The following is a 14519-nucleotide window of genomic DNA, read 5'->3' on the forward strand; positions in this document are numbered from 1 at the left end:
TACCATTCTATGATTCTATGATAAAACTTTTCTGCAAGGTTAAAATGAGTCACATGAGATCCCCCAGGTCCCGGGTTTTGCTTTTATCCCTCTTGGAGCTGCATTGCTGAAACAGCTCAGCAAGTGCCACTCAGGCCAGTACAAACTGGGGACAGCACTAAAGTGGAAAGTCCCCACTTCTGCCTCCTTTCCAGCTCCCTGCCTCTGAGGCTAGAGAAAGGAAAAGGAAACCCCACTTGTTCCCCTAGCAACACACACCCAACCAAATCTGCAAACTCTGCCAGGAGCTCAGGAACACACATCACAGACCATTTGGGAAGGGGTTACGAAGCCCCATGGAGCTGCAGCTCTGCCAGGACCACATGCCTGGGGGGCATTACAGGATACTGAAAGAGGCACCCACCTGCTGGGGCAGGGTGCCCAGGGCTGCTGGTGGTGGCAGCAATGATGGCAGCAACTCCGTGGGGGCAGCTGGAGGTCACCCTGCCCTCGCCCCGCTTGCCGTGCGCCAGGTTGCTCCTGGCATGACGCACACCCACACCCGCACCCGCACGCCCTCGCACCACTCACAGGCAGCTCCGGAGCAAGGCAGCGTCCCTCAGATGGGTGCAGGCATCAGGGCTGTGCCAGATCCTGGGCACAGGCTGGCAGCAGTGAGTGGGCACCCACTGTGGTGCACAGGCACTGAAGTGTCACCGCGGCTGGCAGTGCGGGCTGCCACTCTGCGCCCACATAGGACAAGGAAGTATGGATAATCCTTTGCCTTGCTATTTTTTTCCTCTCATGTGATCTTGTTTTTGGACAGCTATTTTGGGGCTGGACTCCAGCCCAGGTGAAAGAGAAGGATTAAATCCAGCTTGCCTCCCCCATTGCCCACAGGGCCTCCCAGGACCTCTTCCAGCCTGGAGGATGGGGTTAAACCCTGCTGCTGCCTCACTTGGGTGTGTGCTTCCCAGACCTTTCCCTCTCTTGCTGCAAAGCCTTTTCTGTCCCCAGACCGCTTCTGAGCTGTCCAGGGATGATGGCAGACAGGCTGTGGTATGTGGGCTGTGCCCAACTCTGCCCCTCCACCCCATCCCATGTGCGTCCTGTGTCCCTCAGGACTCTTGTTGGGACTCGAGTCGAAGTCTCTCCAGCACTGTTTACCCTCTTTCTGCCTGTTTCCCCCTAAGAAACAGGCTGTCAGGAAGCTGGTGGGAGATAAATGCTTGCAGCTTGCAGCAGCCTTGACATAACTGTTGTGAGGCCTGACCCCACAAACTGCTCGTCGTCATCCCCCTTGCACTGGCTGTGAGCATCCCACCAGTGCTTGGGGGAGATGGGTGCGCATGGACAGGGGGGAGATGAGCGGCTACTGAGGGTCTTATGTACACAGCATGTACACGTTCTGCTCATCCCTGCACTAAGGCCATCTCTGGGGACAGGTCCTTTGGGTCATCCTCATGCCTCTGGTCCCACACCCAACACTGGCAGGGCTGACTATTTTTATCCTATTTATGCCTTCCAGCCCTTGAGATGAAGGTTGAAGGGTGGCTGGGAAGGGCAGCCTGGTTCTGCTGGCTCAGCCTGCATGGGCAGGTGTCTGAAAGTGAATGCCTGGGATGTGACACGATGTCTTGCCTGTCCCCACATGCATATGTCACATGCAGGCACATCCATGCCCTTTCATGGTGGGTGGTGGGAGGAGTGACTGCTATCCCAGTATATTTAGTTGCCTAAATTTCGTCTTTGTGTGAATAAGACTCATTAAAGATTCCTATGCCGAAGGCCAGAGGTGGCTGTGCAATGGAGCAGGTCCCGCTGAGGGCTTTCCACACTGTGTAGCCATCCCAGGCCAGCAGCGGGGGAGAAGGGGCTTATTGCAGCTGGGAAGGGAGGGTGTCCAGGAATAAGCCTAGCTGTGCCTTGGCCCAGACAAACTGGAGTCTCAGAGAAACCTGTGTGTCCCCAGTTTGGCTACGGGAGCAGCCGGTCTGAGCTGTGGGCAGGTGCCACTCGGTGGCACAGGCCGGGTGAGGGATGGGACCTGCCACATGAAAACTTGGATCAGCAATAGGTATGGTTTGGTTTCCAGAGAAAGAGCTTATTCAGGATGTGTGCTACCCAGGTGAACAATTCAGCTCCAAAAATTAGAAAGCATTCCTTTTTCTCAACTTGTTTCCCACTCTTAGGATAATGCATACAGTTGCATTATTTTTCCTGCTTCCTATGAACCCACTTAGTGTGAAACAGGCAACTGCTGTGACAGTGATGAGGTGCCCTTTCCTCTGTGGGGTGAGGATTGGAGCTCCTGCTGCTTGGGCACCACCAGGACAAAACCACTTTCTTTTTTGGCACTGGCTGCAGATCGGCGGGTTGATGATAGTGTGCAGCACCAGACCCTGCGGAGCCTCCTGTCCCCTTGGGAACCGGCCTGGGGGCCGCTCTGGGAAAGGACAAGGACTTTATTAACGGGACAGAGACCGGAGATGCTAACGCGAGGTGGCGGGAACCTTGCCAGGACCGGAGGCGCCGCGGCCACCAGGGGGCGCCGCGGGGCCGCAGCGGGAGGGGCACGGATGGGGCACGGATGAGGGCACGGATGGGGGCACGGATGGTGGGCACGGATGGTGGGCACGGATGGGGGAGCACGGATGGGGGGGCACGGATGGTGGGCACGGATGGGGGAGCATAGGTCGAGGGTCACGGATGGGGGGCACGGATAGTGGGCACACATGGGGGCACAGATGGGAATCACAGATAGGGGGGCACAGGTGGGAACACAGATGAGTGGGCATGGATGGGGACATAGATGTGGGCACAGCTGGAGGGGACATGGATGGAGGGGTTGCAGATGGAGGGGACACAGATGGGGGCACAGCTGGAGCGAGGCACAACTGGTATGAGACATAGCTGGAGGAGGAGCAGCTGGAGGGGGGCACAGAAGGGGCACTGCCAGGGAGTCACAACTGGGGGCACAGCTGGAGGGGGACACATTTGGAGGGGGAACAGGTGCATGGAGTATACAACTGGGCACAGCTGGAAGAGGTGCACTGTTGGAGGCACAGTTAGATGGGGATGTAGTGGGGCACAGCTGTGTGAAGGGGGTCACAGCGGGACTAGGGGCACAGCGGGGGAAAACAGTGCAGCTGGGACACAAGCAGGAGCCTGCAACGTGGGGAAGCTATGGCACAGAAGAGGCTATGGCACTGCAGGGTGTGGGGGAGGCACAGCTGGAGCACAGCTGGTGTGGTTGTGGCACAGCTGGCAACTCCAGGGCATCTGAGGCCCGTGCAGGTGAGAGTGCTTGTGGCTGCAGCATCCACAGCTGGAGCACATCTGGGTGGCAGCAGATCTGGCAGCCATGGCCCAGCCTGCAGCAGGTCTGTCTGGCACCATACCCATCTGGTAGCATCCCCACATCCAGGGCCTGGGGCCCAGCTTACCTCCCCACAGCTGCTCCAGGCCTGGGTTCACTGCCCTGTGACCCATGGCCATGCTGGGCTGCTACTCCATCAGACTGTGGCCGAGGTAATTGGGGAGGAATTGAAGACAGGCAGGAAGACTGTTTCTCATTAAGATCATCTTATTCACCCTGATTTCTGTCAAAACCAGTCACTCTCCCAACCAGACAGGCGGTCGAGTAATTTTGTTTGTCTTTTCCGTGGGCTTGCACATTGCTCCCAGTCCTGGCTCATTCGCCAGGATCCCTTTGGTCTTTTCCAGTCACCGTTTCCCAGGAGGGAGCACCCCCTCCTGAGGAATGACTCCCAGCCTTTGTTTTTTAACAGATGACCTTATATATTGAAACGAATGTCGTTTACTAGCTCTCAGCACTACTTTAGAGTCAAGATCTGATTCTCAAAGGACTCTCCTGGATACAATGACCAAATGAGGAATCTTCTCCTGTAATTACATTTCTAGGACAGCAGACATTTTCTGATTCATTTAATATGTGCCATGTTGTGTTTGTTACAAATCAGATATGTAACAGAAGCCCTATTACCTTAAAAGTACTGCTGTTATCAAGTACTGACTTAATTACAGTTTTATCTAAAAATAGATCAGGTTAGCTTGACAGAATCCATTTTTCTTACTCCCGTGCTGCCCAGTGTTTCTTCCTCCCCTCACTTCCTGCTTCATCAAGCCCAACATCAATCTACTGCCACGGCCTCTCCCTGAGAGCAGCACTGGGCTGGTGAGACATCCTTGCCAAGAGCCCAGCAGCACATTTGCGTTTCTCTTGCCCCAGTCTTCCAAAACTTACAGAGTATTAACACAAAGAGCCTGGGAGCCTTCTCTGGGCTGAGGTTACCCTGCTGCAGCTGCTTTTCACCTTTCTGACTCGGGCAACTCCTGACACCCAGGTGACTCCTGTGGGCAGGGAAGCAGTGCATCGGCTGCTGCTCCTTACAGCTGCCCTTTGCCATAGCTGTTCTTGTTTACAAAACCCACCCAAGGTAAGGCCCTCAGCTGATATCTGCTCGTTAGCATCACTTTCCTCTTTCCTCTGATTGTTATGTGCTTTCCATAGCTTTCATAGCTGCCCTCACTTCCCTGAAGCCAAGCCAAGGCAGCTTTCTTCCCGCTTGGGAAACTGCTTTGTTAGCCCGAGCGGTGTCCATCACCGGCACCAGTGCGTCTGAAGGAAAGGTGGAAAAGTCCTGTTTACGTAGGGCCCCGTCAAAGCACGTGTCACTGGAGCTGTCACGCCTCATCCTCAGTGTCACTGGAGCTGTCACGCCTCATCCTCACACCGTGCCGTGGCTGGGTGTGCTGGGGGATCACTGCGAGTGTCACAGCTCTCAGGATGAAGGAAAACACCACTGTGCCTGCGAAGAGCCGCCTTCCCTGGATGCATCCCATGCAACGTCCCACTGCCTGCCAACATCTCCCACCTGGTGAGAGAGGGCTGCTGCATGCTTGTGCAGCTTTGAGAAGGGCTCACCCTGCACCAGCTGCTTCCAGAGCTGCACGAGGCCCTTCCCAGGGGAGTACCATGGGCTCTACTCTGTCACCTTCACCCAGTGGGCACCAGACACGCTGGGCAGCTAGCCCAGCCCTACAGGCTGCAGCAGGCATTGGATGGACTGGGTGGCAAAAGCTTTAAAGTACATTTTGCTGCATCTGGAAAGCACCTGATGCTGGTCTCCATCCTACCACGGTCATATTTTAATATTATTTCCCTCATGTTTGACAATGGAAACAGTTTTCTTTCCTCGTTCTGGTGTGAACAGGCTGCGGGTGCTAGTGGGGTTGCAAGTGCTGGGTGTAGGTGCTGGAAGAGGGCTGGACCTGCCAGGACTGCACTGGACCCCAGAAACCCACACAGATGTATGGACTTGAAGGAGCTCAGCAGTCTGTATCTGTGGTACTGGTTGATCTTTCTTCTTTTGCTTTGTTGCCTAACAGGGTTTTTCCTCCCTCTCTGGGTGTGCTAGAAGGGAGGGCAGCCAGGGACCCCAGCACAGCAGCTTGTTCTGGGCCATCAGCTCCTCACATTGTAGCATTGGATTTTCTGATTTGAACCCCAGGAAGAAAAAAATCTGTGGCTTCAGTGTCTGGGGGCTGCTCCAGGAGATACCTCACTGTCCAAAATCTCCAAGAATTCCTGATTCTGTCTTTGTCAGCTCGAGCCACTTGTGCAAATAGTGTCAGCCAGGGCTGGCCACACAAAGCAAGGTCGGTTATAAGCCATTCTCCTGGAACAGAGGCACTTGGATCCAGCACAAAGAAATCTCTGTGTCTCCCCTTTGCTGACATCCTGGCAATTAACCCAGAAAATCGCAGCTTGCCCTTGTCTTGGGCACTGAGTGCGGGGCAGTGTGATGTGGGGGGTGGCTGTCCCGGCTGGGGGCATCTGGCTGTGCCATGGCCCCCCCAGCTACATGGAGAAATGGAGTGGCCAGTGTTCATCTGGGAAATATGAAATGAACAGGGTTTGCTTCCTTCCAGAAGAAGGGAGAGAAATCATTTGGGATTTTACACTGAATTATTTTCAAGAATGTATGTCCAGAAAACAGCAACATTGGGAGTCATCTTGGGTCAAACATTGGCAACCTGACATAAAAAGTGAGAATATTTTTGAGGGCATTTGTTTTTTTCCTCAAAAATGTTTCAGACAATCTCTGCACAGTGGCCTAATGCCCAGCAAGGACAGGCCCCATGCAGCCTGGCAGATACACGTGGGCACCCACACCTTCCTGGGGCTTGGGCACCATGCTTGACTGACTCACCAGTTGCATTGAGTGGGCTCTGCAAGGCCTCCCCTCCTGGGCTAGAGCCGTGCTGCTGATGGCCAGCCAGCCCTGGCCCGTGGTGCTGAGCCTGGTGCATCCCAGCATGCAGCCAAGGAGCGGGTCCTGTCCCGTCAGAACTGGGCAGTCACTGCAGGGGAGATGGGGAGCTCCAGCCAGCGCTTGGCCAGCGGAAACCCAGCCCGGCCCTGCCAGGTTCCTGCTGTAAATAACAGTCTGTCCCGAGCTAAACACGGCCGCATGGGAAGTGCTGGGGAGCCAGATAATCTGCAGGCAAGGGCTGTGACAGTCTGCTTGAGCATATCATGGTACTGTAATTATAAAATATCACAACTGCGTGCCCAGACCAGGCCAATGTACCAGCACAGGGAAGTGCTCCTGAATAATTAAGAAATGTTCTGTATTCGATTTACCACTGTGCTTCCTACAGATCAAATTAGTGAAAGATTAATTCAATTTCAAAGTCTTTTTCAAAATCTTTGGGTTTTTTAAGTTTTTTTTTGTTTGTTTAATTTTTTACTATGTGAAGTCACAGGAAAACCTCATTGAAGCTAATAAAGACATAATGAACAGGAAAATTAATGATACAAACCAAAGGCAATGGGAAAGAATGTAAGCCATGCTTAAATTGTACTGTAGAAAATGCAGTTCACTCAAGTCCAACCCACTAGAAAACAAATATTTAATTGTACAGTAAATAACATTTTTAAGAGAGACTCATTTCAAACCATATCTCACAAGCCAAGTGAACATAAACAGGCGTGCAACCAGGCTCGCACAGACCCCACACCCTCCTGCCTCCTGCCAGGGGAAAGGAAAAGCAAAGAAACTCAAACTGGAGAGAAAGAATTAAGGACAGACCCATTAACTTGGACTTGATAGTGGTTTCAAAGGGACAGCTTTGTAGGGAAAGAGCTGCTGCTTTCCCAGGAACTTGAGTGAGAAGCCACAGAGAATCAGGATTCGAGCACTGTAGAGGGAACAGTCATCTCAGTGCTGACCCTGGGAAGCTGTCTCTTGGTCGGGCTGTGCGTCTCTGCTGTGGGCATGGGCCTTGCAGGCAGCAACGACCATGGGACCTCCTGGGGCCACTGTGATGCCCTGAGTGCCTTTGCAGCAGGTAACAGATGAGGAGCTCTCCAGTCAATGTTTTTAATAGCAAATGAAATTGTTCCCAATCATCAGTATCTTATCTGCATGCTTCAAGGGCACGTCCTCTGCAAACACTGCCGTGAAAGTAAACACGGTGCAGCAACGGGGTTTTCTACAGCAAGGTGAACAGGAGGAGGTGGATCTGCTTACCGTGCCCCTGTCCCGATGGCTGCCTTAGCTGAGAAGTACTGTGCAGCATGAGGACATTTCACACTATAACCTTGAACAGATGAAATATATGCCTGGAAAAATAATTATGATGATAAGGATAATTTTGTTCTCCTGCTTCTCCTGCTTCCACAGCTGCACGGCTCCTATGTGGCTTCAGTACCCTTGTCCCCAAGAAGCACAGTGAAGCCACCGCACCAAACTGATCTGTGGGGACAGGTAGGATTTCTGCTGGGTGATATGTTACATGCTGACACAGTAGAAATGGGTTGAGTGAGGCTCCAGGATACAGCTGTGCCTCTGCTGTGGGCATCGCTGAAGCAGCACCATCAGTCCTTAACCATCTCCTTGGAGAGCTCTGGGGTGTAGAGAAATGTAAATGCAGAGAAATGTGTAATGGTACTTCACTGATCTTTACACCTCCCCACAATAAGTTTAACACAGTCTGGTATTTACACTGTTCCTTGAGCATTGCTCCCCCACACAGTCTTCTTGGTTTGCAAGCAAAACACATTTGTGAGGGGTGGTCTACATCCCCCCGAGTGTGAGTCGGCACCTGGTTCGCTCCCAGTGCCACAATGCGATCCCGCTCCCTACCTGCCATGAGCCCTTGGCCATGGGCAGCCTCTGTGTGACACTGGGAAGGGAAGCTGAGCTCTGGCCTCTTATCCTTTCAGCTTGGAAGATGCCGCTTCCCTGGAGCAGGACAAAACATCCTTGAATTCAAAGCCACAGTCCCTCTCTGGCTGTGGGGTGGGCTGCTAGACACAGGGATGGGGCCAGCACATGTCCCTGCAGAGCAGCTCCTCGTCTTCCTTCTTAAATTCATTAAATTAACAAAAAGCAAATCTGTTTCCTGGTTCTTCTTCTCTTTTCTTGTAAGTCAGCCCAGCTGCAGTGTCTGTCTTCCTCTCCCTTCCAGTTCCTTGGCTGGCTGGTTCTGACCCTTGGGGACTCTGAGGTCTCTCTCCCATTACATCCAGACCCTTAGGCACCCTCATAGCTTACAGAAGAGGCACCGTCCCGCTCAGCTGCCCTTCCCTGTTTTCTGCTGAGAGAAGGGAAAGGAAACGTCAGCCCCTGAGATTGCAGAGAAAGGTCTGAACAAAGTGCAGAGGCTGTGTGGGCACAGGGTATGGCAACATGCTGGGGTCTGCAGCCTTGGTCAGAGGTGGGCAGGAGGAACTGCAGCAGCCCGCTCCTGCCTCTGAATCCCAGCCCCAAGAGCAAACCCCTTTGTCTGGGTTTCCAGGCAAGGTTGGGATAGTTGCTGGGAATTTCCACAGGATTTTGGAGATATTATTAACTACTTCTGAAGATTTTTATTTTTTTATCCAGGAAAGGCAGTGGCCCTGCTGTAATGATGAAATTTAAGCCAATTTCCACTGAATCCAGCAGTGGGAAGCTAATGTAAAGCTGGCACTAGGCAAAAGGAGTGGGTGTAAGGGGTCATCACAGAGCACCGGAGAGAGGAAAATCTCTATCCAGTTTCCAGGAGCAGAGGCAGAAAAGGAGGGAACACTGAGGGCTCAGACCACTAAGCAGAACTAGGAGGAAATTAATATTTATATAGGGAGAGCCAGCACTTACATCCATCTTACAGGTCATACCAGGGCTAATGTGCAGCAGACATCTCTGGAAACCCTCCAAAAAGGAAACTGGAGTTTGGTTTGGGAACTTCTGGTTCTAATTCCTGGAAGCACAGCTTCATCTCAATTTCACAGTGGTTTGTGACTTTTTTTTCTAGTAGTTATACAAATTTTGGGAAAACATTCCTCTCCTTGGAATTGTCTTACGATACTATAACCCCACTTGTGGTCAGAGGTTTCATATAGCTTCAAACCACCCCAGAAGGCGCCTGCAAGAAGTAGTTCCCCCTGGCCCCATGCACCTGGCAGCTCACCATTAAGCAGAGGGATTGTTGAGGGCTGGTTACCTACTGTGTCTCAGCTTTATTATCACCTGCCACTGTACTTTGACACAGTGTCTGTTGGACCTGGGTTTGAGCTCACTGCCATGTGGATCCCTTCTCAGGTCTGTGCAAAGCTGGGAGCAGCATGGGGCAGGTGGCAACATGCAGGCTCACATGCCAAAGTGGGAGAAAGCTGAGCTGCAGGACTGGTGAAGGCTCTTCTGCCCCTTGGGCTGGTGCTGGCTAAGGAGAGGGAGAGGTTTTTACGATGTGGGTGGTGAGATGCTGGAGCAGGTTTCCCAGAGAAGTTGTGGATGTCCCATCATTGTAAGTGTCCAAGGCCAATTTAAATGGGGCATAGAACAACCTGATCTAGTGGAAGATGTCCCTGGCAGGAAGTTTGGACTAGACAATCTTCAAAGGACCCTTCTGTGTTTCTATGACTCTGACTTCCAGGTGCTCTCTGTGAAGGGCTCAACCTCAATGGGTGATGCTGGGAGAGAGATCAGCTGCAAGGTGTCAGTGCTGACAGGTTACAGGGCTGAGGGGGTTTAAGTGCTGCTGCTGCAGGTGACTGCAGCCTTTGAAGGAGCTTTGTGGTGCCTGTGCTGGTGTAGTGGTACATGCGCGGATTCTTGCTGTGGCAGCACTAGGCCTTGACTTCATCTCCTATGTGGCTGAAATGGGGCACATAGGTGTTTAATGAAAGCGGTGACCAAAAGCCTCCCTGCTTTGGTGTAAGGTATGAGGTTCTGTGACAAGTGCTTTTCTAGGTGAATGTTGTTGGTACATATCCTGCCAAAAGCTTGCTGCTGGTGTGGGTGGAAGGACTCTAATAGCTGGTGCTGCAGGGTAAAGCCCCTTTGTGGGGGCTGAGCTCTTGCCACCCAAAAGAAAGCTGTGGGTAGTGACTGCTCTTGAAAATCACCCCCTGCTTGACACAGGCTGCTCCCCTGCCCTTCTCTGAAACTGAGTGCCTTAAAAGCTTAAGTTTAAAAGACACATTTTAAACGTCTTAATTCTGAGCTGCCTCACTCAGCTGTTGACTCCCAACCTGCTTTGCAAAGCTCAAGAGGTGCATTTTAATTACAATACTTTGGCTCATGTGGCTAGCAAAGTGCTGTTGGATGCCAGTGCCCCATGAGCTGGTTGTGTTTCTCCTGTACCTTGGTGTCACCAGAGCCTAGCACCCTGTGAGAGCCCTGGCACCTCTCTCGTGCCCAGCCTTTAGAAGCAAAACTAGGCTCCTGCAAGAAGAACCTGCCAAGGAACACAGGGTGATGGGCCTCTTCCAAATCAGGATGGTTTTGAAAGCCTTGCACAAATAGCAGAAGCTGAGATTGTTTGATGGGTTGCACGTGACGCTCGTTTCCTTGCCCAGCAATGCAGCCTGTGGTTCATCTGGCACAGTCAGGTTCTTAAGGCTTCAGCTCCAGCTGAATCTGCTGCCTGAGCTGTGCAAGACTGTGATTTTTTTTTCCCTTAACCTGACCCATTCTAATGGTGTTGCTTACAAAGGAGAGCTAAGGAATGTACAAATTCCTTGGCATCAACCTGTGTGATAGCTTTCAAAGGGGATAGTGGTGTGTGTGTGTGATGGAAAGCAGTTGACTTCTAGTCTTTGGTAAGTGCTAGGATAAAAAGGTAGGTTACTGGGTGCTGAATGCTGTTATTCGATCCCTAAAATGCACATTGGTAAGCCTTTCTAGGAGAGGATGATCTGCTCCTATGTTTCTAGCTCACTGGAGTCCTGCACTGCTCTGCCTGTTGCTCCTGCTCCCCACCACAAAACTCAGTGTAACAACTTGTGGAAGTGTTTTTCCATGGAGCATTAACAAGATCAGAGCTTTCATGTAAAGCATGGGTAGAGGCTAATATTTTGTTTTTGCAGAGGAAATGAGTGGCAGCTGCTTGGCTGGGCATTCAATGAGATTTTTTTATTTCCCCAAAAAATTAAGAGTAAGAATGGGCAGACTGTTTGGCCTTTCCTGACAATGAAACTTTGTCATAGCTATAATTATCTCCGTTATTTAAATACTTCTTCTATGAACATCTTTGAAGATTTCATAGCCCTTGGTTCACTTATTACTTTTCCATTTCATCTTCCTGTGCTACAATGATTCCCAGGGGCATGACTAATTTCACTTTTCCATTTAATTGAGAATTTGTTTCTGGCTTTGCCTCTGTGTGTTTAGCTGTAGCTTGGGCAGACTGGCTGATGCCTTGTACCTGCCCAAAATGCACCTGTCAGTCCTTTTATTTTCCTCTAGGAAAAGCTTCCTGGGGAGTTTAGAGAACATCTATGACCAACACTTTTCTTTCTTTCAGAAACCTTTTCATCATGGTGATGCAGTCTTGCAGGAATTTGTGTGGCTGCTGTTTTAACTTCAGCCTGTAGCTCGGGGCCAGCAGTGCTGGAGGGTTGCACACATCCATGCTAGATGAGGTGCAAGCTGCTGTGCTCTCTAGCAGCCCTGAGCTGGAGGTGCTGGGGGTGCAGGGCAGGGCTGGGTCTCCTTGGCTCCATGCCAGGTCGTCTGCAGACACTACAAACACAGCTCCCTTTGAGGGGCTATGGCTGAGTTGGCCCAAGGAACCTCCTGCTCTGAACAGTTCTTATTCTCAGAGGATGTTATCTGAACTTGCTTTGGTGCAAGAAAAGTTGGAGACATGGGATGGTCTCAGCCTTCTGAGACCTGTGGGGCTGAATAGGGGACCAGTACAATTACGTTAGCTTTCATGGTGGATTTCCCTTGTGTACTACGTGCCTCTTCTTAAGCGGTTCACCCCAAAAAAACCCAAGCTAGAAACTCATTTTATGTATCACTTGTTATTTTCATGCCAGTAAGAATTCCTCTGCAGAGCCTGTAGTAAAGCTTCCTTTGCTACTTCTCTGGCAGATGCAGAGAGTGTGGATTTTTTTCCCCCCAGCTTACTAAATAACTACCTGTTTGCTCCATAGCATGTCTGCACAGGTGAGGTCTGGATAGGAAAGGAGCTAGTGAAGCTTTTGGGCAGCACAGTGAGAAAAAGCCACGGATGAAGGGCACAGCTAAAGCTGGAAGCCCACCATCCTCTTGGGTTGAGATGTAACCTGAACCATGAGCAAGGAAATGGTGATCTTCAATACAATGAACTCTATCTTTGCCTGGAAGGTAGTTTATATACAGATGCACACACGCAAGCAGCAAAGTCTCTTTATGTATGTTCTTCCTAGATCATGTTAAATGTGCTAAATGCCTCTAGACATCCTACTTCCCTGACCCAGTAATTTCTTACCCTTGTCTTTGTGCTTGAGTGATTGTGCTTGAGTGATCATCACATCTCCAGAGGTTATGGCCACGCAGTCTCTGTCTTCGTAGTTTGTAACACAGACTAAATCATGCTGCAGATAGCAGATAATAATGCAGTGCTTTGTTCTGTCTCCACATGTATGCACAGTGCTGTTAACATTTACAGTTTGAATGGTGCTCTAAAATGAGATAGAGAACGGGTCATTGTGGCTTGAATCAAACAGGGGTTTGTGCTGCTGGGTAACTGAGCCTCTGTAATGTCCCCACTGAGGCATTACTCTTTAAAATAAGGTTTCTGTTTTGTAAGTTATATTATGTCCAGTTCCAGGGTAGGACAGTGTGACCACAGACACAAGCAAGATGATTCTAGAAGCTGCTCTTCCAAGGTACTTCAGTATAAGGATATGATGGTGCTTTTGATCGTCGGTCATCGATACTATCACCACCACCAAATTAAGAGAAGACAAGGAGACACTGAGTGTAGAAGCCTGGCTCCAAAGCCGTGAGGATCATCATCCTGGAAACAAAACTCAAAGCATAATATCAGGCTGGGAAGAGCTAAAGCTTTTGACAGCAGATTGGTTTTGGGGTCACAAATCTGAACAAGAGAAGAGAGGTTAGCGGTCAGGGTTGGTGTTGGAGCAGAGTGTAAACCTTAATGAAGTAGTAAAAATGCTGCTGCTGAAACTAGAAAAGGGGGAAGCAAAGAGCACTCTGGAGATTTGTGCCAAAACCCAACAGAACTGGGAAAAGTGCCACCCCCTGAAGCAAGCCTTATTCCCGGTGTGAAAGGACTGGCCCAGTTAGCAAAACTGACAGATCAGGTGAAGGGACAAGGATATATGTGGTTTCTCAAGGTCTTAGCTGAAGAATATTGAAAAGGTTGTTTTGGGTTTTTTAAAATTTTGCTTACCTTGATTCCTTGTTAAAAATAAACCTCCTAAACTGGCTAAAAGGATGAGCACCAGGAAACTCCAGCATGAGGAGCATTCCTGTGCTTTCTGCACTTCGGAGCTGGCTCTTGGTCTATCTGGTCTGACACCTACCAAGAAGGTGGAAGGGGCAGGGTGCATCCACTTCTGGAGACAGCTCCCCTCAGATGTGATGCCTGCAGGCTTTGTTACTGTCTTTCCTGCTGCCTTCTCTGTCCTTCCAGGTGCCTGAGGCACGTGACAGGCAAGCAGCTTGGTGCAAACTGTGCTGTAAGTCGCTGGCGTGTTCCAGGCAGGTATGAACGGGTGTGACTGCTGCAGAGTAAAAGCAAGAGGTGAAACCAATTAGCCTGAGATAGATGACAGGCTTGTAGCAGCTAAAGTTACAGTAATGTACTCGCTGCGGAGGAGAACAACTGATTGCCCAAGGCACAAACAGCGGATATAGGGACCTGGAAGACAAGAGATGTAGAGATTTGTTCCTGCAAGAGATCACAGGCTGACTAATAGTATTTCCCATTGGTATTTCCACTGAAAATGAAATCAGCTTCCAAAAATAATTACAAAACCTGTGGTGTCTGTGAAACCCAGGGAGACTTGGTAGCATGAGCAGCTAATGATGAGTATTGCAAAAAGTTTGTTGGAAGTTAAGAGATGGGAGCTAAAGAGATTTTGTAGATTGTGAGCAGGGACTCCAGTCCTGCTGTCCTGCTTGCTTTTTAGTTCAGGGAGATCTAACCCCATGCAGAGGCTCATTGCCGTCATTACTGTTCAGTGTAGAAACTGGTCTTCTGGGTTCCCTCCCACTCCCTGAAAACATGTCTGA

General features: G+C 50.6%; 1 protein-coding gene across 1 annotated transcript in view; it reads right to left on the reverse strand.

The window, feature by feature from the left end:
• FGF1 (fibroblast growth factor 1) overlaps positions 1-712 on the reverse strand; it is a 30153-nt gene extending 29441 nt beyond the window's left edge. Inside the window, exon 1 of the mRNA XM_062002541.1 lies at positions 571-712. The gene's annotated coding sequence lies outside the window, so the exon portion shown is untranslated. The remainder of the gene's footprint in view (positions 1-570) is intronic.
• Between the last annotated feature and the right edge of the window lie 13807 nt (positions 713-14519).

Source organism: Colius striatus, chromosome 9 (assembly GCF_028858725.1).
Source record: "Colius striatus isolate bColStr4 chromosome 9, bColStr4.1.hap1, whole genome shotgun sequence".
NCBI lineage: Eukaryota > Metazoa > Chordata > Aves > Coliiformes > Coliidae > Colius > Colius striatus.